This window comes from Triturus cristatus, chromosome 3_1 (assembly GCF_964204655.1).
Source record: "Triturus cristatus chromosome 3_1, aTriCri1.1, whole genome shotgun sequence".
NCBI lineage: Eukaryota > Metazoa > Chordata > Amphibia > Caudata > Salamandridae > Triturus > Triturus cristatus.
In genome coordinates this window covers 1,038,869,215-1,038,891,912 of record NC_140583.1, presented here as the reverse complement: position 1 = coordinate 1,038,891,912, position 22,698 = coordinate 1,038,869,215, and positions in this window count along the sequence as shown.

The following is a 22,698-nucleotide window of genomic DNA, read 5'->3' as shown; positions in this document are numbered from 1 at the left end:
CATTTAGTTTTATAGCACCACTCATCCCAGTGTTAGGTGTCAGAGAACTTTACACCACACACACATTGCACAGAGACAATCATATGTGTGTAAATCAGTGTATAGGAAATGTTACATCAGTTAGGACTACAAGGCAGTGTAAGAGTGGCATGCCATCAATACTGGTAGGCAATACAGTTTGAGTGCTCATTCTAGAAAAGCACACATTCGGAATTTAAAACATAACCTTATTGTTAAGGGTTCTCTTTCATAATAAGAATTGTTTTCTACCCAAATTAATCCTTTTCACAAGATTAGGATGATGAAAGTCTGGGCAAAAAAAATAGCTCTAACATATACCGTTGCAGGTTGCATGCAGCTCTTTTATGACAGTTAATAGTTTACTGTGCTATATTAGGATTTTGACTTGGAAACAACAAGTAACTGTTTACATTACATGCACTTCGTTATCTGCATGATACACGCTCTTAGCAGCAGGCATTTTAACCCTCTGCACTACCTTAGGATGAGTCAAAACTTCCACTAGACAAACCTCCAGTCTCTTTCCAGAAAGAGATTAATCACCGGAATTATCTTGACATTTGAATTGATGCCTGAAAATTGCTGTAGGCCAGGAATGTGTTACAGCAAACCAATGATGGACGGAATGCTGACAATGCAAACATTCTCCCCCAGTCAAAAGATCTGGGTTAAATTCATCATTCTTTTGCCCACTATGCCACCCCAGTTTGGACCTAGCCATATGCAAATCAGTCTTGACCCTGTGCCGCATGGGAACAGTCCAGACCGAATTGCCAGGCCAGGTCCTCCCTGGACCGGAAACAAGCATCCTGGGACCGGTTTCAGGGTATGTCACCCTTCTTCAGCCAGGCTAGCTTGAATCCAGTGGCGCAGTGAGCAAGGGACCCACGTCTGGCCATACCTATCCCACTTAGGGTGAAAAGTGTTACAGCAAACAAATGATGGACGGAATGCTGACAATGCAAACATTCTCCCCCAGTCAAAAGATCTGGGTTAAATCCATCGCTTTTTTGCCCACTATGCCACCCCAGAATGCGGCAGCAGGTGCTTTTAAAATGATAGTATGCATTTTCAAAAATGACACCCCCACCCCAAGTCAACACCCAGTGCGGTCGCACTGATCGCACTGCCCTAGAGCCGGCCATGGATACAGCGTCTCATAATAACAGTGAAAGAGACATCATAAAGCAAACAAGCATTGGCAACACCAGTAGGTCTGGCTTTAATGTGCTGTACCGTGCACTCACCAAAATATGCCACTCACTCTGCATTCAAATGGGTATACCTCTCACCTTGCATTTATGAAGACACTACGTTCATTTGGCAATCACTCAGATACCACTCACCTCTTAGCCTGCACGCACAAGCTGTCCAACTTGCCTTTATTCCCCTCTTACCCACCACTCACCTTGCTCTTACCCTGTTGTCACACTTGTACTTTTACACCTCACATTCTGCCCTCGCCCAATACTCACCCTGCACTCCCCCCTCTTACACTGCACACAGACAACACTCATCTTTATCCCAGACACTACTCTCACACCTCCCCTTATGCAATCACAAACCACTGAAATACTACGCACGCTGACTTCTCAATCTACACTCTCCCACATCTCACCTCGCACACTCCAACTCCCAACCTGAACTAACACACCTCTTACCCTACACACACACACTGCTCATCCTACTAATGCACTGCTCATGCTGCACAATTTCAGACACTGCCCACCTACACACCTTTCAGCCTGCGCTCAGACACTGCCCACCCTTGAAGCAGGCAACACTCCCAAACATTTGAGAACTAATTTTGAATTAAAAACTAGTGTGAGTGGCTAAGACAGGTGTTTTTCCAGTTGTCAAGGGATTTTACCAGCATGACATACAAGAGTGCAATTATAAATGTGCTTTATTGCATGCCCGCTAGAAAGAGGACAACTTCATAAAAAGCTGCTTCAAATGTACACAATGTGGTGTGCCGTGAAATAGCAGGAATCAGATACACTAAGGTCACTCTGAACAAATTTATGACAGCATGAACAAGAGACAGGAACTGATAAAGCTAGAATTTGGCATTTTTTTTTTTATGTCCTCATTCTGCCAACTCTATCGCTAGGATTACTCTTATCCCATAAAAAATAAGGGAGAAATAAGAGCCCGTCCACTCAAGGAAACTGCTGTTTCCACTCCATCTACTTTGTTGTAACGACAGGGGACCATCAATCAAGGAGAGGCCGGGACCCACAGCGTACTTGGCTTAATTATTGGACCCGCTCTCTTTCTCTCTTCAATCAATCAATTTTGTCCAGATCTTATCCTGACTCCTAGGGTCACACTCCATATCAGAGAGGCTTGTATAAATAATCATTCTGAGGCCCTCAGCAAAGGATGGAGGATTTTCATCTTTCCAAAGCCTACAGATCTCTCGCCTCACCAGTAGAGACACATAGAAATAAAACTTAACTGTAAGGCAGTTTGTCTGAACAGCAACCTCTTGACATATTCCAAAAAATACAAGGCTTAGGCTTACCTTGATCTGTTTACCAATCACCTCACCAAGAAAGTCACATATCAAGGTCCAATAAGAGGCGATCTTCGGGCACTTCAGGAAAACATGTAGATCATCTGCTAAATGAAGCCTACATCTTGGACAATAGTGGATGTTACCTGTTATTTTTGATAACTTTGCTGGAGACCAATACACCCTATAAGTAGCAAAAAGATCGTTACGTTTAAGCGAGGCAGGTTTTACTACTGATCGTAAAATGGAAAAGGAATCAAGCCAAAGTTGCTTCACGTCATTATCTCAAACTCATCTGCCCATAGGTTTGAGATTTCATTTTCCATGCTTTCATCCGCCTCCACTAAAACCCAATACCAATATGAGACTTTCTTTGCCCATCGGTCAGTTCTCATAACCTGGTCGAATCTCAAGTTGTCTTATTCATCTGCCCAGTCCTGAGTTGCCCACCAAGAACGTATTTGGTAATACTTGAATCTTGTCAACTGTCCCCTTGTGAGGTTGCTTAGAACTTCCCAACTCACTAGACTTGATCCTGATTTAAGATCTGCCCAATAATATAGCCCCCCAGATTTTAGGGGACGACTCAGTTGATCGTTCAGACATTCTGGGGTGCCCGGGGACTCCCAAATTGGTGCCTAGGTTGAATAGTAAGGCACTCCCAGACTATTCCGCATACAGACCCACGTTCTTAGGGCAGACCTCAGAATCTTCAGCCTCACTTTTTTAAAGAATTTCGGGTCTCCACACTTAAAGAGAAAATGTTGTTGACCTTGAGTGACATCTGCCAACATAGCCTCAAAAAGCAGGCCCATTGATGATCCATCTGGCTTATTCGCCAACATATGAAAATTCTTAAAATGAAAGGCATAACAATACACCAATAAATCAGGTAACGCCAACCCCCGTGCCTCTAGCCTCCTTCTTAACTTTTTCCAGGCTATCCTCGGACCCTTTGAGGCCCAAATAAAACTCCCGATTTTTCCCTGTAGCTTCGCTATATCCTCTTTATAAAAAGTTAATGGAATTGAATTGAAAGTGACTTTGGGGAGGATACTCATTTTTATAAGGTTCACCCAACCATAGATGTTTAATGGTAAGTTAGCCCACTTTAACAACAAATTTCCAATCTCCTGATTGATTTTCTTTCAGTTTGTTTTAGGAACCTCCTCTAATTTCTGCGTAATCTGTATTCCTAAATGCTGTATTGAGGCATCTAGTCCCGGTGCTCCTGGTACTCTGGTTCCACTCCATTATTTCAGTTTTTTCCGTGTTTATCTTATATCCGGAACATAAATCAAACCTCTCTGCCTTCTCCATCAGATTAGGGATAGCCTCATGTGGATTAATAGTGTGTAGAATCAAATCATCCGCATATAGGGCCAATTTAGCCTTAAACTCACCAGATTTAAAAGGTATGATAGTATGATCTTGCCTAATACAGCTAGCACAGGGGTCTATATACAAATTAAAAAGGAGAGGGGATAAGGGGCAACCTTGTCTGTTGCCCCTCGAAATAGGAAACCAGTCTGACAACTCTTCATTTACTAACACTTTAGCTTCAGGAAGATAGTAAATGTTTTTTATAGTCTTCACAATATTCTGCGGTAAGCCAAAGCTACTTAGTGCTTTCCAAAGATACGCCCAGCACACTTGATCAAAAGCTTTGGCTGCATCCACAGCTACGATGGTCAAGGGTAACTTTTGGACATCAGCCAGATCTATAACCCCCATCATAAAAACGTGAGAACATTCAACTGCCTCCCCAGGATAAATCCTTTTTGATCAAGGTGAATAACTTCCTTTATAACCTTTGTCACTCTAGATGCAATGTTCCCTGAGAAGATCTTATAGTCCGCATTTAAAAGAGATATTGGTTTATACGACACCACTTTTTGCGGGTCTTTATTCGGTTTAGCTATCAAAGTTATCGTAGCCTCCAGCCAGGAGCTAGGGACCATCTCCCCATTAATGTATATCTCATTGAATAGATCTTTTAACGCAGGGGCTATTTTGTCTATAATGCACATATACAGCTCAATCAGAAGCCCTTCTGACCCAGCTGCCTTACCTCTAGCCATACTCCTACACTACATCTTAATCTCCTCTTCAGAAATCTCACGCTCTAAGCCGTTCCTTTGTTCAATGGAAAGTGTTGGGAATTCAATCTTTTTTAACCATGCCTCTATACAGTCCCCCTTAGGTTGCATATCCTCGCTATAAAGACTACTCTTATAATTTCAGGCTTGCTTGCTAATATCCGCATTGGAGTGCTACTATAATTTCCCTGATTCTCTACCAATCAGATTCTGTATTGCGTTCATAACCCTATTGTTAGACATGGCATCTTTGGCGTGGTGACCCCTGACTTTTTGCCTCTACCTCCTGTGTTTTTTGATGCTATGCTGGATTTCGTTTTTGCTGGTTTAGATGCTTTGGGCACTTTGCCACTGCTGATCAGTGTCAAAGTGCAAGTGCTCCCTTGGTAAATTGTTGTATTGATTGGTTATCCATGATTGGGATATTTGTTTCACCTGTTAGCCCCTAGTAAAGTGCACTGCGTGTGCCAGGGCTGGTGATTCAAATGCTACTAGTGGGCTGCAGCACTGATTGTGCCACCCACAGGAGTAGCGCTAAAATTATGTCTTAGGCCTGCTTGCAGTGCCTATGTGCAGTCCAGGACTGCCATGTCGACCTGGCAAGTGCACCCACTGACCAGGCCTTATCCTTCCCTTTCTGTACATGTCAGGCATCCCTATGGTGGCCCTAGGTACCCCCCTGGGCTGGGTGCAGTGTATCTGAAAGGTAGGGCATGTACTGAGGTGTTTAACATGCCCTGGTAGTGAATTACAGCCATTTTCGTTTTTCACTGCTGAGAGGCTATCTTGCCCATAGGATAGAATGGGGAAGGCTGTTTACATGCCTATCTTCCCATAGGGGCAAGATAGAAAATCCAAGTTTGGTATCTCTGTGTTCAGAATTTAATTATACATCTTTTTAGCAAGATGGTTTTTAAATTCACTGTGTGGGAATAGCACTTTTTAGAAAGTAGCTATTCTCCTGTTTAACCTTCCTGTGTGCCTGTGTGCTGGTTGGCTGACTGGTGTCAGGTGATGTGCTAGGTGGCTCCAGGAGCCTGGATGAGTCAGCAGCAGGGTGAATAGGGAGATCTGCTTTAGATGGGTGGGAGGAGTAGTCCCTGGGTCTGAATAGGGCTGCCCCTGACAAACACAAAGCTGGCTCCACCCCCTGCTAGCCAGGCTGAGGACTCTGCCTCTGCTGTCACAAAGAAGGCTCCACCTTCTGCTGAGCGTCTAACGACCCTGCCCCTCACTCTGAAAGGAACCAGGTGCTCCAGAGCAGAGCACACCCAGGAACCGGTTTGAGCAGGGGAATCCCCCCACTGGAACAAAGAGAGACAAAGACTTGGAGGGGTATAAGAAGAGGACCCCAGACACCTAAAACTTTAGATCACTTTGGAACTAAGAAGAAACCTCTGCCAAGGAGAAAGCTGAAAAGGACTGAAGAGGAGAAGACTGCCTGCTTGCTGCTTTGCTTTGCTGCCAAGGAGAGGGGAAGGACTTTGCTGTGTCCCCTTCTTTTGATTCTGATCTCCAAGGGCCTGAGAAGAGCTGGCTCCCTGTTAAGAAGTCCCAGGAACAAAAGGACTTCACCACCAGCTCCCCTGGAACTCTGCTGAAGGAGTTCTGACCTGCCTTGGAGGGCTTGCCCAGTCTTGGGGCCTCAGGAGGTCGTTTTGCTGTGTTTGGGAGCTGGGAAGCAGAAGCGTGAAAAAGAGTAACTGGTACCCAACGCATCATGCAATTGCGTGTCGCAAGAACGAGAGTGCGAGGAGAATTTCATCGCGGCGTCATCGCAGCACCCGGAGTCCCCGCATCGCCGAGTGTGTCGAGCATCGTCCCGGTGCGAGAAGATTCCTGGCATTGCGAGGGTCGTCGCAGAACCAGTTTGCGAACCGCACCACTGCCGGTGCGGGAAAGTCTCCAGTCGCTGCGTGCGTCGACGCAGAGTCCCGTTCCGTGGCGCATCGAGAGTTGCGGCGCCGGAAGGCCGCGCTGCGCCACGCATCGCACCACATCGAAGAGTGTCGCATCGAACCTGTGCGTGAAGCTTCCCCCTAAGAAACCTACGCAACGAAGGCCAAAGTCATCGCATCCTCCCCTTACAGATCGGAGCCGGCGCATCCACCTCTGCTGCGTGAAGCAGGGCTGCTGCAAAGCCTCCCCAGGATCTCAGGAGTATCGCATCGCCTTTGCAAGCTTCCTTGTTATAGCTTTTGGGAACCTTATCGCAACTACAGGTACTGTTGGGCACGAAAGTGTCGCATTTTGTGCATTGAGAGTCGCATTGTGCAAGACACTGACTTTTACATCCTGGAGTACTTTCTGCAAACTCTTGAACTATCTTTAAAGTAACCTTTTTGAATGATATGTTGGTTTGTCTGTAGTATTTGGTCTTGTGAAGTTTTTAGTAAAGATACATTATTTTTCTAAAACTGGTGTGGAGTAAATCTGTGGTGTTTTCACTGTGTTACTGTGAGTGTTGGTACAAATACTTTACACAGAGTTGTTGTGAGTCCATCCATGCCGGTAGACTGCCTGCTAGGTAATGACCTGGAGAGTTCCCCATGGAGGGAGGTGGAACGCCAGGCTCATTTGGAGATGTTGGGTTTGCCTGAGTGGGTCTGTGTGACCACCCGGTCCATGGCAGCCAGACAGAGTTCTGAAGCAGACCTGGAGCCTGAAACAGTGGCCCAGGTCCCTGCCAGAAAGAAGAAGGGCAAGGGGCGTGGTGCATCCACCCCCACTGTTCCCACGGTCCAGGAAGGAGCAGAACCTACGGGGGATGCCCTGGAGCCTACAGGGGAACAGGTAGCTGAGCTGGGAGACATACCTGAGCTGACCCATTGGCAGCAAGAGGGTGGTCCCTCCAGAGAGGAGTTCTGCCGTGCGCAGAAGACATGCCCTACTCTTGAAGGTCTGCGGCACCAGACTACAGACCAGGCAGCAGGTGCTGATCCGAAGAACTTTTTTCTCTACTGGGAGAATGACTTGTTGTACAGTGAGCCTAGGTTTGCTGAGCCCAGTGGATCACGTACCCTGGTGGTACCCGCAGGGTTCAGAGACTTCCTACTGGGTATGGCTCACGACGTGCCGCTTGCAGGACATCTCGGGCAGGACAAGACCCGACAAAGGCTTGCCACCCACTTTTACTGGCCCGGGATGAAGACGGACGTCGCTTCCTTCTGTAAATCATGCCAGACTTGCCAGGCAAGTGGCAAGGCTGGAGGAAAATGCAAAGGCCCTCTCCAGCCTTTTCCTGTAGTGAGCACCCCTTTCGAGCGGGTGGGGATAGATATTGTGGGGCCACTGGACCCCAGGACCGCCTTAGGCAACAGGTTCATCCTGGTCCTGGTGGATCATGCCACCCGGTACCCGGAGGCTATCCCTCTCAGGACAACCACAGCCCCGGTGGTGGGCCGTGCGTTGATGGGGATCTTTTCCCGTGTGGGTTTCCCCAAAGAGGTGGTATCTGACCGGGGTAACAACTTCATCTCCAGGTATATGAAGTCTCTGTGGGAGGAGTGTGGGGTAACTTATAAGTTCACCACTCCTTACCACCCTCAAGGAAATGGGTTGGTTGAAAGGTTCAACTGGACCCTGAAGGGCATGATCATGGGGCTGATGGAGCCCATGAGACGGAAGTGGGACGTATTTTTGCCATGCCTATTATTTGCCTACAGGGAGGTACCACAAAAGTCTCTGGGGTTCAGTCCCTTTGAGCTTTTGTACGGGCACCCTGTTAGAGGACCTCTCAGTCTGGTGAAGGAGGGTTGGAGAAATCCCCTGGGAAAACCCCCCAGGATGTGTTCAGCTATGTGCTGGCCATCCACAACCAGACACAGCGCTTCCGGGCCCTCGCTCAGGTGAACCTGGAAGCCAGCCAGGATGAGATGAAGAGGTGGTATGACCAGCATACCACTCTGATGGAATTTCAACCTGGGCAGATGGTGTGGGTGATGGCGCCAGTGGAGCCTTGCGCGCTCTAAGACAAGTGGACTGGGCCATATGAGGTGGTGGAGCGCAAGAGTGAGGTGACCTACCTGGCCAACTTGCGATCTCCCAGGAACCCCATGAGGGTCCTACACGTGAACCGCTTCAAACCCCATTTTGAGAGGTCTGAAATAACAATGCTACTTGCTACAGATGCAGGGATGGAGGAGGATAGCGATCCTCTTCCTGACCTCCTGGAAGCTAAGGAGCAAGATGGGTCAGTGGATGGAGTGGTCCTCTCGCCCACCCTGACCCCAGAACAGCAGAGGGACTGTCGCCATGTGCTGGGTCAGTTTGCATCTCTGTTCTCCCTGACCCCCGGTATCACCAACTGGTGTGTCCATGACGTGGACACGGGAGATAGCCTGCCTGTGAAACAGAAGTTTTATCGGGTGGCTGACAAGGTCAGGGCCAGCATCAAGAAGGAGGTTTCTAAGATGTTGGAGCTAGGGGTGATTGAGCCCTCCAGCAGCCCCTGGGCTAGCCCAGTGGTACTCGTACCGAAAGCTGCTGCGCCAGGTGCCACTCCAGAACTTAGGTTTTGTGTGGACTACCGTGGGCTCAATGCTGTCACGAAGACTGACGCACACCCCATTCCCAGAGCTGATGAGCTCGTGGATCGGTTGGGAGCTGCCAACTACCTCAGTACGTTTGATTTAACTTCTGGGTACTGGCAGATTGCCTTAACTGATGGGGCCAAGGAGAGGTCTGTGTTTTCAACGCCAGAGGGGCACTTCCAGTTCCGTGTCATGCCCTTTGGGTTGAAGAACGCCCCTGCCACATTCCAGAGACTGGTCAACCAGGTACTGTCCGGGCTGGAGCAATTCAGTGCCGCATATCTGGATGACATCGCTGTGTTCAGCTCCACTTGGGAAGAACACTTGCAACACCTCTGCGCAGTGTTGAAGGCTCTGCATAGTGCAGGCCTCACTATCAAGGCCAGTAAGTGCCAGATAGGGCAGGGTTCGGTGGTGTATTTGGGACACCAGGTAGGAAGCGGCCAGGTGGCGCCCCTACAAGCCAAGATAGATACCATCCGGGCTTGGGAACCCCCCAAAACCCAGACAGCGGTGAGAGCCTTCTTAGGACTCACCGGGTACTATCGCCGTTTTGTCAAGGGGTATGGCACCATTGTGGCTCCCTTGACAGAACTAACTTCCAAGAAGTTACCGAAGAAAGTGATTTGGACCAGTGCCTGCCAAGAAGCTTTTGATGCCCTGAAGGAGGCCATGTGTACAGCACCTGTACTCAAGGCGCCTGACTTCTCCAAGGAATTCATATTGCAGACAGACGCTTCTGAGCATGGAGTGGGAGCGGTGCTCTCACAACTAAATGATGAGGACTTGGACCAACCTGTAGCTTTCATTAGTAGGAGGCTACATCCCAGGGAACAGAGGTGGAGTGCGATTGAAAGGGAAGCTTTTGCTGTGGTCTGGGCGCTGAAGAAGCTGAGACCCTACTTGTTTGGGACTCACTTCCGGGTTCAGACGGACCACAGGCCCCTCAGATGGTTGATGCAGATGAGGGGTGAGAATCCTAAGCTGTTGAGGTGGTCCATTTCCCTACAGGGGATGGACTTTACGGTGGAACACCGCCCCGGTACAGAACACGCCAACGCTGATGGTCTGTCCAGGTTTTTCCGCCTTAGCAATGAGAACTCCCAAGAGGGTGGGTAGTTCTCCCCACTTTCAGCTGGAGGGGACACGTGTTAGACCTGGCATCTTTGGCGTGGTTACCCCTGACTTTTTGCCTCTACCTCCTGTGTTTTTTGATGCTATGCTGGATTTCGTTTTTGCTGGTTTAGATGCTTTGGGCACTTTGCCACTGCTGATCAGTGTCAAAGTGCAAGTGCTCCCTTGGTAAATTGTTGTATTGATTGGTTATCCATGATTGGGATATTTGTTTCACCTGTTAGCCCCTAGTAAAGTGCACTGCGTGTGCCAGGGCTGGTGATTCAAATGCTACCAGTGGGCTGCAGCACTGATTGTGCCACCCACAGGAGTAGCGCTAAAATTATGTCTTAGGCCTGCTTGCAGTGCCTATGTGCAGTCCAGGACTGCCATGTCGACCTGGCCAGTGCACCCACTGACCAGGCCTTATCCTTCCCTCTCTGTACATGTCAGGCATCCCTATGGTGGCCCTAGGTACCCCCCTGGGCTGGGTGCAGTGTATCTGAAAGGTAGGGCATGTACTGAGGTGTGTAACATGCCCTGGTAGTGAATTACAGCCATTTTCGTTTTTCACTGCTGAGAGGCTATCTTGCCCATAGGATAGAATGGGGAAGGCTGTTTACATGCCTATCTTCCCATAGGGGCAAGATAGAAAATCCAAGTTTGGTATCTCTGTGTTCAGAATTTAATTATACATCTTTTTAGCAAGATGGTTTTTAAATTCACTGTGTGAGAATAGCACTTTTTAGAAAGTAGCTATTCTCCTGTTTAACCTTCCTGTGTGCCTGTGTGCTGGTTGGCTGACTGGTGTCAGGTGATGTGCTAGGTGGCTCCAGGAGCCTGGATGAGTCAGCAGCAGGGTGAATAGGGAGATCTGCTTTAGATGGGTGGGAGGAGGAGTCCCTGGGTCTGAATAGGGCTGCCCCTGACAAACACAAAGCTGGCTCCACCCCCTGCTGGCCAGGCTGAGGACTCTGCCTCTGCTGGCACAAAGAAGGCTCCACCTCCTGCTGAGTGTCTAACGACCCTGCCCCTCACTCTGAAAGGAACCAGGTGCTCCAGAGCAGAGCACACCCAGGAACCGGTTTGAGCAGGGGAATCCCCCCACTGGAACAAAGAGAGACAAAGACTTGGAGGGGTATAAGAAGAGGACCCCAGACACCTAAAACTTTAGGTCACTTTGGAACTAAGAAGAAACCTCTGCCAAGGAGAAAGCTGAAAAGGACTGAAGAGGAGAAGACTGCCTGCTTGCTGCTTTGCTTTGCTGCCAAGGAGAGGGGAAGGACTTTGCTGTGTCCCCTTCTTTTGATTCTGATCTCCAAGTGCCTGAGAAGAGCTGGCTCCCTGTTAAGAAGTCCCAGGAACAAAAGGACTTCACCACCAGCTCCCCTGGAACTCTGCTGAAGGAGTTCTGTCCTGCCTTGGAGGGCTTGCCCAGTCTTGAGGCCTCAGGAGGTCGTTTTGCTGTGTTTGGGAGCTGGGAAGCAGAAGCGTGAAAAAGAGTAACTGGTACCCAACGCATCATCCAATTGTGTGTCGCAAGAATGAGAGTGCGAGGAGAATTTCATCGCGGCCTCATCGCAGCACCCGGAGTCCCCGCATCGCCGAGTGTGTTGAGCATCGTCCCGGTGCGAGAAGATTCCTGGCATTGCGAGGGTCGTCGCAGAACCAGTTTGCGAACCGCACCACTGCCGGTGCGGGAAAGTCTCCAGTCGCTGCGTGCGTCGACGCAGAGTCCCGTTCCGTGGCGCATCGAGAGTTGCGGCGCTGGAAGGCAGCACTGCGCCACGCATCGCACCACATCGAAGAGTGTCGCATCGAACCTGTGCGTGAAGCTTCCCCCTAAGAAACCTACGCAACGAAGGCCAAAGTCATCGCATCCTCCCCTTACAGATCATAGCCGGCGCATCCACCTCTGCTGCGTGAAGCAGGGCTGCTGCAAAGCCTCCCCAGGATCTCAGGAGTATCGCATCGCCTTTGCAAGCTTCCTTGTTATAGCTTTTGGGAACCTTATCGCAACTACAGGTACTGTTGGGCACGAAAGTGTCGCATTTTGTGCAGTGAGAGTCGCATTGTGCAAGACACTGACTTTTACATCCTGGAGTACTTTCTGCAAACTCTTGAACTATCTTTAAAGTAACCTTTTTGAATGATATGTTGGTTTGTCTGTAGTATTTGGTCTTGTGAAGTTTTTAGTAAAGATACATTATTTTCCTAAAACTGGTGTGGAGTAAATCTGTGGTGTTTTCACTGTGTTACTGTGAGTGTTGGTACAAATACTTTACACATTGCCTTTGATAGCCTAGACTGCTCAGGCCAAGCTACCTAGAGGGTGAGCAGGGGTTATCTTAACAGTGTATCCCCCTTTCCCTGACTAGAAGCAAGGGTCCCTACTTGGACAGTGGTACCTACCCTGCCAACTAGAGACCCCCAGATCTAACACCTATCTGTTCTGGATTTCCAGGCTAGCAATGAACCACACCTTTCCCCATATGCAAAGTGCTGGAGCTTACTAACTTTACACTTATCTAGTATCCTCTTATCCAGCTGTGCCTTATACTTTGCCTGGAGTCCCTCCAAACCTTTACTAAGCAAGGGTGCTCTATCCGATCCTTCCATCGAGGCCTTCTGGAGTTCAATTTCTCTAGCCTTAATTTCTCTTATTTGGTTCTCATCCTCCTGCTTTACCATATGATTTTTACCGACCATTATAGATTTTATTATTCCCTTTATATATGCTTTAAAAGCATCCCACACTATACAACGTTTTGTTGAACCCTCATTAATCAGGAAGAAGTCAACCGTTCTTTCAATAATATAGTCCTGTCCAGCCCCCACCTTCTTTGAACCACTTTTTGATTTAGCCTCAAAGATAGGACTACTGATGAGTGGTCTGAAAGCACCACCGGTGTATAAAATATTGCCTCTACTACATCATATAGCTCCTGAGCTACCAAAAAGTAATCAATCCACGAATGATGGCGAAATCTTTTACTGTACAAGGTGACACCCCTTACAGCCCCCATCTTTTTATGCCAAATATGGACCAAATTGAGCTCAACCATCATACTTTTCAGCCTGGCAGATGTTTTAGGAGGACTAATATACTTAACTCTCGAGGTCCAGTCCAACTCCTTATTCAACACTAGATTAAAGTCTCCCCCCAGTACTATCGGTGCTGATGTTTCTAAAAAACATGATTCTAATTTCATTAAAGCATCCGGGTTATCATTATTTGGGCCATAATATACCGCACATACTACTGGCCTACCTTGGAGCTCGAGGAAAGCAACCAGCCATCTACCAGAAAAATCGGATTCGTATTTAATTAATCTTATTCCTGAATCATTTCTAATGATAAGAGCCACTCCTCTGGTATTCCCTCTCTGGCCTGAGCACACTACCTCTTGGACCTATCGTAGCTTATTAAAACATAAACGGCACTCACTCCATTCCAAATGGGTCTCTTGAAGCAGAATAATTTATGCTTTGCTGTTTTTAAGATGTTCCGCTACCAGAGCCACTTTCCTCCTGGATCTCAATCCATTAACATTTCATGTTAGAAAATGTATTGAATTTAACCTACTCATTTTTTAAACTTCCAGACTTTACCCCTATTCATCTTCTTCATTATCTTCACCTTCTCAAATATACACCCTTGATTAAATCTCCCAGACCAAAGCAAGCCATACATCATCTTAGCTGAATTTAAAGGTAACAGAAAGAGGACTAATTTTTTAATTTTTTGTCCCTATGCTCCCCACGCCCTGTGACCCACCACCACCCCACCCCCATGGAAAAACCCTTGTTTCTCCCTGGACTATATAGTCCTCCCTTCGTGACCTCCATTCCTGTAGAGTGGAACCACATATACTTTATATATATATATATATATATATATATATATATATATATATATATATATATATATATATATATATATATATATTATCTACTGGCGGGCGCCAGTAGATAGTTATAGTTAGGACCGTGTTTCCATAGGAAATCTGAAAATTCTATTTTGAATAACTTTGGCGCCGGTTGACGGATCCTCGCGAAATTTTCAAAACTAATGGGGCGCTCCGCTCAGCTCCTACCCTGGAAGTCTCGGGGTGATTCGTCAAGCGGGGGCTGAGAAAAACGGGGGGGTCCCAAAACGTGTTTTCCCCATGCATTTTCCCATAGGACCTTTAGTCGAAGGTACAGCCCAAACGGCTGAACAGAATTACTTGAAATTTGGCAACGAGGTAGTCCTCAGGTCAGGGATGTGCCTTTTGCATATATGGTGTCAATCTGTTCAGTAGTTCCTGAGAAAATTGCAGTTAAAAGCACATAAATATCTATAGCCGCGCACCGTGTGCGCACGGTGCCATGCGCGAGCGTAATTCTGATTGGTGGATTCATATCAGTCAACATTCGAACCGGTCAAAATCAGGAAGTGTCGGACGCTATTTTGTGTCTGGCAGTGCAAAAGAAAGGTGGAGAACGTGAAAAGGGGGCAGGGTAGAGAGTTCCTGACCCCCTAGCCTTTGTCAGGGGGTCCCTGAAGGACCCCGAAGGGTGAATAAAACATATATTTTTTTTTTAAATACGTGGGGTGCGCGCACGGTGCGTGCATGGCAGCAAAAAATTCATTTAAAAAATAGAATTAAAAGTCAAGTGTAAGTGTTTAGATGTTGGTTGGCTCTAAAAAGAGCTGTTGTGGTCGTTGAGTGTTTTTTGGTACCTATAAGTAAGTACCGATGCAGAGTCTTTAGTTCTAGAGGAAGACTCTGTTCCCTTCATCTGTGAAATGTACACCGTCTCCTCTATAACTGCCTTGCCACTCCCCTCACTATTTCTTCTTATGTCCTGGGAAAAGGAGCTGAACAGGTATCAATTTTACTTGAAAATGGCAGAACAGCAGTCTACTTCAGGGAGTGAGGAGGAGACCTGGATGCACTCAGAAGGTGTCTTTCAGTAGAATGGCAATATGAAAAGAAAGATAGTTGTACAATGGAGGCTTACATACTTTTTTTTAATAAAAACAACTCATTGGCTGTTTCAGACCATTCAACACTAAAAACTAGGCTGTATGTTTACATTTTTAAAAGCATGTTTTGTATTGGTTCAGAAAAATGTGTTCCCACAGAAGATTACTTTGGATTTGCTGTTAGGTTTGAAAAGTCAAGCAATTTGCTCTTTGGATTAGAAACATTGTGTGCTGAACGTCTGACCTCTCTGCTCACACCAGTGTTCCATGATCTGTTGCTATGGTAGCAGGCAGAAGTCACGTTGGGGGTAGGAATCATTTGGAAATGGTTGAAATTTGCAACCAAAAGATATGAGTGTTTCCATTTCAAAAAAATGTGGGAAGCAATCTGATTTGAAGTTAACATGTATATGTGTGAAAAAAGAGAGGGAAAGTTTGCCATTTACTGGTTCTGGTGAGAGGTGTACAGCTCAGAGATTCTGGCTCTGATAATCTGCTGTGTGAGTGCCACATTTCTTTCTCAACTAACTACTTTTAAGGGTGAGTTATGAATTTGAGAGGGGATGTATGTGGTGCATTTTGAAATAAATAATAGAAATGTGTTTCTTCTTTTAAAGTTGTGTTTTACATTTTATGTTTTGGAAGATATTTAACTGCCTTGAACTTGTAAGATATTATGGAGTATGTCTTCACCATAAGTTAAGGTGTACTGGAATCACTCAGGAATACTGTTTTGTGCCTAGAATCCCATCATGAGTCTGTGTGCACAAAGGAGTTGTTGTCAGAGATTTAATTTGTGTTGCTCTTGTTCTGTAAGACTTGCACTCGCAGGAAAGGGGCAGCTTGTTTCTTGAACTGTGATGGTTAGCATTCAGCACAAATCAATATCTCACAAATGAGAGGCAAATGCTAACACATTTGAAATCAACATGGTAGATTTTCCTTCCACTCCTGCAATGGGTGAGTTAGTTCCCACATGTTCAAAACTCCAATTAACCCTTACCACACATGTACTCTTACATACATCTCTGCAGTCTTCATGCAGTTGTGCAAGCGTCCATGCAGATCTCTCTTGCACCTGACAATACACAGTCTCCAGAAGCACACTCTTAGCACACAGGCAGCTGATTTTCCTGCACTCCCATGCTTACTATTCAGCACTGTGTGGTATTTCAGATAGCAGTGTGTAACGCTAGCACATTCAACGTCACCAAGGCTCATTTCCTTTGCTCTAGTCTGATCACTCACCCAGGTTTCACATGCTCATGGTCTCAAGTAGCTGTTAGGACAGGTGCTCTTTTCTGCCTCTCTAAACTATAAGGAAAATGTGTCAGGCTGTTACAGTAATTATCACTTGCTCTACCACAGTAGTAAATGTGCTTTGAAATTGCCAATCAAATTTGGTTTTCTGCCTAGAATCCCACCATGAGTCTGTCTGCACACAGGAATTTTTGTCAGAGATTTAATTTGTGTTGCTCTTGTTCTGTAAGACTTGCACTCACAGGAAAGGGGCAGCTTGTTTTCTTGAACTGTGATGGTTAGCATTCAGCACAAATCACTATCTCACAAATGAGAGGCAAATTCTAACACATTTAAAATCAACATGGTAGATTTTCCTTCCACTCCTGCAATGGGTGAGGTAGTTCCTACATGTTCAAAACTCCAATTAACCCTTACCACACATGTACTCTTACATACATCTCTGCAGTCTTCATGCCGTTGTGCAAACGTCCATGCAGATCTCTCTTGCACCTGACAATACACAGTCTCCAGAAACACACTCTTAGCACACAGCTAGCTGCTTCCCCTGCACTCCCATGCTTACTATGCTGCACTGTGTGGTATTTCAGATAGCAGTGTGTAATCCAAACACATTCAACGTCACCAAGGCTCATTTCCTTTGCTCTAGTCTAATCACTCACCAAGTTTCTACATACTCATGGTCTCAAGTAGCTGTTAGGACATGTGCTCTTTTCTGCCTCTCTAAACTATAAGGAAAATGTGTCAGGCTGTTACAGTAATTATCACTTGCTCTACCACAGTAGTAAATGTGCTTTGAAATTGCCAATCAAATATCGTTTTCTGCCTAGAATCACACCATGAGTCTGTCTGCACACAGGAATTGTTGTCAGAGATTTAATTCTTGTTGCTCTTGTTCTGTAAGACTTGCACTCACAGGAAAGGGGCAGCTTGTTTTCTTGAACTGTGATGGTTAGCATTCAGCACAAATCAATATCTCACAGATGAGAGGCAAATGCTAACACATTTGAAATCAACAGGGTAGATTTTCCTTCCACTCCTGCAATGGGTGAGGTAGTTCCTACATGTTCAAAACTCCAATTAACCCTTATCACACATGTACTCTTACATACATCTCTGCAGTCTTCATGCAGTTGTGCAAGCATCCATGCATATCTCTCTTGCACCTGACAATACACAGTCTCCAGAAACACACTCTTAGCACACAGGCAGCTGATTTTCCTACGCTCCCATGCTTACTATTCAGCACTGTGTGGTATTTCAGATAGCAGTGTGTAACGCTAACACATTCAACGTCACCAAGGCTCATTTCCTTGCTCTAGTCTAATCACACACCCAGGTTCCTCATGCTCATGGTCTCAAGTAGCTGTTAGGACATGTGCTCTTTTCTGCCTCTCTAAACTATAAGGAAAATGTGTCAGGCTGTTACAGTAATTATCACTTGCTCTACCACGGTGAGCAGCCAAAATATCGAAACTAAAATATCTACCTACACAAATATCGAGTTTTTAATATCGATGGGACAGAATATCGATGTCAATAATATCTATGGACAGAATATCGATCCTAAGGTAAGTATTTTAATATCGATGTTAGTAATATCGAAGTTAGTAATATCGACATCAAATATATCGATTTTACTAATACTGATGTTACTAGTATCGATATTTATATTATTGTTATGTATTTTATTATGTATTTAATATGTATGTGTTATATGTTTTTAGTTAAGTGTTCTACTGGTTTTAACTGAATCTGATGTTTCAGGAGGAAACACATCGGGAGAAGAACGCAATGTAAAACAAGTCAATTTTTTAGATGAATTTCGGGTCCTGCAGAAGGATCGTCAAACAACACGGGAGAACCAACCACCGAGAACAAGGGGACGCGGACGAGGAAGAGGCAGGGGAAACGCAGGAACAGAAAAAAGAGACTCGCACAACGATGGCTCAACAGACAGAGGAAGGGGTACCATGGGAAACCGCCGAACCCGCTCAAACAGGAACTACTAATGGATATGACAACGGTAAATTTGACAGTAGTTAACCTCTCCAAAAGACCTATGAGTGACATTGAAAAGAGAACTTTATGTCTGGGTCTGTCTTTTTGCCCCTCCTCTTCTTTTAAGTACACCGAAACACGAATAGACTTATTCAAATATGTACGCAAATTGAAACTCAAAAAGTGGCACATATTGAAGAGACACAGCTCTAATAACACCAATAGAGAAATTACAATGTCCAACAATGAAAACCTTATCATCGGGGACATTGATACTCTGATTACTATGACTGAATTAGCCTGTAATGACATTGATGAACAAACTGAGATTAATGTGACACAGGCACTTGATGATATGGAAATCAACACAGGTGCCACAGCCAAAACTCCCTTTAAAACCAAGTCCACATTTGTACCCACTCTGCCACATGACAACATTGATACGTTCCAAGAATGTATCATTAAATCGCTGACGGAACTCAGGTTTAGTAAAAACAAGAAATATTCTACCAAGGCCAATAACTTATCATGGGCACAAAGACAGGCACTAAAATCCCTAGCCTCAGATACTGAGATAATTATACGCCCTGCAGACAAAGGTGGGAACGTAGTGATTATGGACAGAGAGGAATATATTCAGGAGGGGCTACGCCAACTTGATGACACCAATTTCTACATACATGTCAACTGGAATATCTATCACCAAAGTATAATCACCATCTGGGACAAACTAGTCACATGGAAAGACAAGGGGCTCTTAGAGTGGGAAGAGTTCTGTTACCTGAAAAAAGATCATCCCAGGGTACCCATCTTATACCTCTTACCCACACTACACAAAAATAGTAGTAAACCTCCTGGGCGCCCCATCGTGTCTTCCATTGGGTGTATCACTGAAAACATCTCTAAATACGTGGACCACTTCCTGAGGGAATTTGTGGTATCACTGCCGAGTTACCTTAGGGATACCAAAGACTTCTTAAGTAAAATTGAGGGTCTGATATGGCAATCCAGCTATCTTTTTATTGTTCAGGATGTAACATCACTTTACACCATAATTGACCATGAACAAGGTCTCAACGCTTGTGAATTTTTTCTGAAACAGAGACCTCTCAAATACCGTGACCATAGTCTCATGATTTTGGAGATGATAAAATACTGTCTCCAAAACAACATTTTTTCATTCAATGGCGCCCTCTACAGGCAGGTGAATGGTACTGCAATGGGTTCTTGCTTTGCTCCCAGTTTCGCTAATCTTTTCATGGGATACTGGGAGCGTGAGAACCTTAGCAAGAGCTCATTGCAGGAACATCTACCCAAAGTCATCATGTGGCTTCGCTACATAGATGACTTGTTCATTGTCTGGGATGGCAGCAAAGAAGAAGCTGCCATCTTCATTGACAAACTCAATGTCAATGATTACAACATCATCTTGTCTGGCAGTATTGATGCTAAGAAGGCAGAGTTTTTGGATGTTAGCCTCAATATAGAACATGGACAGGTGAACACTACCCTATTTCGTAAAGCCACTGCGGGCAACAGTGTACTACACGCCCTCAGTAGCCATCCTGAGGCACTCAAGTGGAGTATACCCTATGGTGAGCTACTGAGGGCCAAACGTAATTGCAATAGCCCTGAGTCCTACTTTGAGGAAAGAGACAACATCACTGCCAGGTTTCTAAATCGAGGTTACCCAAATTGGGTCCTCAAGAAAGCAAGAGATAGGGCAGACAAAGTTGAACGCAATGACACTCTACGGGATACCACCGTAGAAGATGTGCAAAAAGGAGAGACGGGGACCCGTCTCATCCTTACTTACAATAATGATTCACACAAAATAAAACGCATAGTGTCCAGACACTGGAACATTCTTCAAGCGGACAACACATTAGGGGATCTTATCACAGATAGACCCACAATCACCTACAGAAGAGATAAAAACATACGAGATTGGGTTGTGAGAAATGACATCCCACCACCACTGACCATGGCCTGGTGGGATTTTTCCCATGCGGCCATTGTAAAGCGTGTAAGTACAGCAAATATAAAATATCATTGAATTACAGAGGGGTGACCAAAAAGATTTTTCAATTCCTGACATGCAGTACTAACTTTGTAATTTATGCCATTGTATGTACATGTGATCTATGGTATATTGGCAGCACAACATGTGCAGCAAAGAAAAGGATCTTAGAACATCAGAGAGCAATCACCAATAATGATCCCAAATATCCTGTTGCTCGTCACTTTTATGATCACCACTACTCAAATATAGCTGAAATGAGTTATTTGATTTTGGAACACATTCCAAAAAAACCACGTGGTGGGGACAGAGTACTGGCCCTAAGACAAAGGGAATCTAGATACATCATAGAGTTCCAAACCAAGACCCCTGGAGGGCTGAACATGGATGAGGAAATGTCCATTCACCTCAAAACTGAATCTTAGTCTCGTACTCAGAATTGTTATTTGTTATGTATCTGTATGTGTAACATGCTAACCTTCTTAAACACCTCTATCTCTTAGCTGCTGATGTACATGCGAATATGTCCAGCCTCCTATTCAGAATGTAGAATTTTATTTTGTATTTCACGGTTTTAACCTTGTTTTTATTTATATTTTTTCTCTCTTTTTTGTATTTCTTACAGGAGAGAAGGAAGGGGCCCAACCACCTGACAGCACCTGCACGGGCATCCTACCCTTTTCCTCTGACTTTAGATGCACTCTCCATACGTCTCACGGTTTGCTATTTTTGCTGAGCAGTTTATTTTATAGTCTCATGTGTGACACCGCTGTAGTATCCTTCTGACAGTGATCTGGTCATTGAATCTTATCTTCTAATCCACGTAATACAGCATTACTCTACTGTGATAACGGCACTTAGCTGAGGTTGCTTATCTAAGCCCACTTGGGCAATGATTAAGATCACTCCACGGTGCATTTGCCACTCACATGCCTATTTGGGCTTGATACTGACTTGATGTACTTACATACGCATTTTGCCGTCATCTTTTTTGCACTACAGATATTGACTACAACCACACTGACCCTCGAGCAATACCGTTGTCTGTCACGTATTCATAGATACTTCGCTAGTGTTGCACATGCTTGACTTTTATGTTGTTTTGGCGGTCTACTTATATTTTAATGCAGCGCATTTATGCAGACACCAGTATATGCATTTGACTTGACTGAAAGTAACTTTATTGATCTTGTGCTCTGCGCATTTCTTCCACTTTTTGTATACTGCTGTCTGACACGTATGCATAACTACAGATACTTCGCTAGTGTTGCACATGCTTGACATTTATGTTGTTTTGGCGGTCTACTTATATTTAAATGCAGCGCATTGATGCAGACACCAGTATATGTATTTGACTTGACTGAATGTAACTTTATCAATCCTGTGCTCTGCACATTTCTTCCACTTTAAGTATATGTATTTCCCGAGAGGCACTGATTTTACACAGTCCAAGATGGCCGCCATTTCGGTTCGTCATGATTCTGTAATTGTCCCAGTGTATTAGTCTTACTTTGACCCCCCTTGAAGGACGTGACTTTGTGCTACTGCATTTATTTTTTATATGTGTATGCGTCATTTCAAAGCAATTCTTTATAGTATTGCCATAAACCAGACATTGTTTACCTTTTGCACAGGTTAAGATGGCCGCCAATTGCGGATCGCTTTTCACTTGTTTTGCTGCATCAGTCCTATTTTGATTTTACCTGATTGACCGTAAACAATATATATGTACTGTTGCCAGCATTCCCTTTCACACGTGAACAAGGCTGCGTGCCGAAACGCGTTGTGTGAAATAAATCACTAGACTATCTACCACGCTTGAATTCGTTGTCTCACTTTACTGAGAGCATACTTGACTTTTTTCTTGAATTGGATATTGAATCGCCGGCTAGCTCCGCCGGAGTGAATGCCAACCTTCATGGGTCCCGGTAATCCGGAAGGAGCACCTTCGTTGTTTGGTTTTAACATATATGTATACAATTTTTATATGTTAACAATGGTTTTTTAAGTCAATTTTGTGTTTTAGTACCGTAGCGGGTTGTGGGTTTATAGGGGAATAGGGTGGGAAGTAATTTAATTATATGGTATTAATTATACATTTTTAGGAATTATAAATTAATTTTAATTATTTTATGCGGTTAAGTTCTGTAGCGGGTTGTGGG